General features: G+C 41.6%; 1 pseudogene; it reads right to left on the bottom strand.

Moving 5' to 3' along the window:
* Positions 1–975: 975 nt before the first annotated feature.
* On the bottom strand, positions 976–1,883 carry LOC101700067 (olfactory receptor 2G3-like; annotated as a pseudogene).
* Between the last annotated feature and the right edge of the window lie 479 nt (positions 1,884–2,362).

The raw sequence follows: 2,362 nt of genomic DNA, 5'->3' as shown, positions 1-2,362 counted from the left end.
CTGAGATGTCCCACTTATGAGTGCATGATGTTCTGGGGGGACATCTACATACAAGGAATACCATCTTATGTTTTAACACATTTGTATCTAGTGTACTGGTCAACTCAAAATTAGGTTGTTGGTCAATGTTAACATCTATCCTTGGCTTGTGATAAGGAGTTCTGAGTCTTCTCTCAGTATTTTGAATTGCATGTTATGATGTTGTTAAGCACATATCTGATTTTTAAAGTACAGAGTTTTTTGAAGATTAAAAGTGTGTTTCTTTTCTTGATTCCCTTGAAAATGAAGACAACAGTAGCTCATGCAATTATATGGGGGGGGATTCTGAAAATCAATTTATCTAACTTCAGGTCCATATTTTTAAAAAAATGTTTTAAAATAAAAACATGATGTGCCATTGATGTACTCTTCAGTGATCTTCATTTTCTCAAACAGTAACCTGTGGTGATAATTCTTATTTTAAAGAGTTAATTATTTACATTCCAGTAGAAGTGAGAAAAGGTAGTGTTTGTCTTTCTGTGTTTAACTCATTTCACTTACTATAATGTTCTCCAATTCTATGTTACACAAATGGAAGAATTGATTTTTGTAGGTTACATAATATTCTTTTGTGTACAGAGCATACATTTTCTCCATTTATACATGGATGGATGCAAAGTTTTCTTCCACACCTTGGCAATTGTGAGTGGTGTGGTAATGGCCATGGATGCAGGTATTTCCTCCCATAGATGAATGGACCATGCTCTCCACAATTTCTACACAGAACAAAACATTTAAGAGGGATCAAGATAGAAGAACAATGGTTCTATTTCTGAATTCAGAAGACAAAATTTTCCATCCTATAAAGTCTCTCCAGTAATCACAATAACTGATATTTAAACAACACAACTCTTTCTTTGAAATTATGAACACTCATTTAGAAATGCAGACATGCCAGCAAAAATTGATGTGCTTTATCCAGGAGACAGGCAGAGATCATCTGGCTTCTAATGGATTCACCAAAACCTGAGATTTTAGGATCTGCATCCATGTTGTCTTCATGTCCTTGTTTCTCAGGGTGTAGATGAGTAGATTGAGCACTGGGGTGATAACACAGTAAAAGAAGGACATGAACTTGGCGTGGGAACTGTTGGCTGGAGGCTGGAGGTACAGGTAGATGCCTGGTCCAAAGTACATGGTGACCACCAACAAGGGGGAACTGCAGGTGCTGAGTGCTTTGTGCCTTCCTTCAGCTGAAGGTAACTTCAGTATAGCCCTAGCAATGAATGTGTAGGAGATGACCACCACAAGAGGAGCCAGCATGGCAAAAGGAATTTCTCCTAGAAGCAGGGTCAGGTAATTAGCAGAGATGTCCCCACAGGCCAGCTTGATGAGCACAGCACCTCACAGAAGTGGTCCAGGGTATGGTGTCCACAGAGGGGGAGCTGTACAGTGAATGTGGCTTGGAGCAGAGAATTGACCAAGCCACTGGACCAGGAGGCAGCTGCCATCTGCACACACACCCAGGGACGCATGATGAGAGTGTACTGGAGTGGTTGGCAGATGGCCACATAGCGGTCAATGGCCATCATGGCCAGCAGGGCACATTCAGTACAGCCTATCCAGTGAAAGAGGTAGGTTTGTGAAATGCAGCCCCAGGCAGCTATGGTCTTGTCTGGTCTGAAAAGGTTGGCCAGCAGCTGTGGGTTGATGGCGCAGGTGATACATATGGATGTCTGGAGTCTGGGATCCACCAGGGAGAGTAGGATTATGGCACTGTTCCCCATCAGGGTGAGGAGATAGGAGTCCAGAACCACAGCAAAGAAGGGCTTCTCCAGCCAAGGAAACTCTGAGAAGCCCAGCAAGACAAATGTCTTGGGAAAACTCACACTTTCCCTTTCCATGGCATCTGACTGTTATATACCTAAAAGTAAACAGAAAGATCTTGAAGATATACACATCCTTCCTTTCAGCAGCTTCATGGCTGTGTCCCCATGACTTCCAATGTGTTGGAGTAATAATCTCATAAGTTTTGGGGGAAAGTTTTGTCATGTGCATAACACTGCCATACCCCTTGACGTGGAAGACAGGATATAGCTATGATGATGATTTATACACAGAGATGAATTTACTGAACTAGTAATCTGATTACAAAAATATATCCCCTTGTCCCTTTTCCTTTTTCCAAAACGCTCCCATTTTCATTTCCCCTCCCATTCTGTCTTCCAATGCATTCATCAACTTCACTGTTCTGTATTCGTGCAGAGAAAACCACGTGGTTTTATGCCTTTAAAACACTGCTTTCAGACATGTTGCTAAAGGAAGAACTGCATCAGTTTCCTTTAGCTCAGTAGAATGAGGTATACTGAAGCTCAGTTTTTCA

Source organism: Heterocephalus glaber, unplaced genomic scaffold (genome assembly GCF_053883595.1).
Source record: "Heterocephalus glaber isolate CG9 unplaced genomic scaffold, H.glaber_assembly_v1.0 deba00001461, whole genome shotgun sequence".
NCBI classification, from domain to species: Eukaryota; Metazoa; Chordata; class Mammalia; order Rodentia; family Bathyergidae; genus Heterocephalus; species Heterocephalus glaber.
The sequence above is the reverse complement of the archived record's forward strand: the minus strand, read 5'-3'. Positions and strand labels throughout refer to the sequence as shown.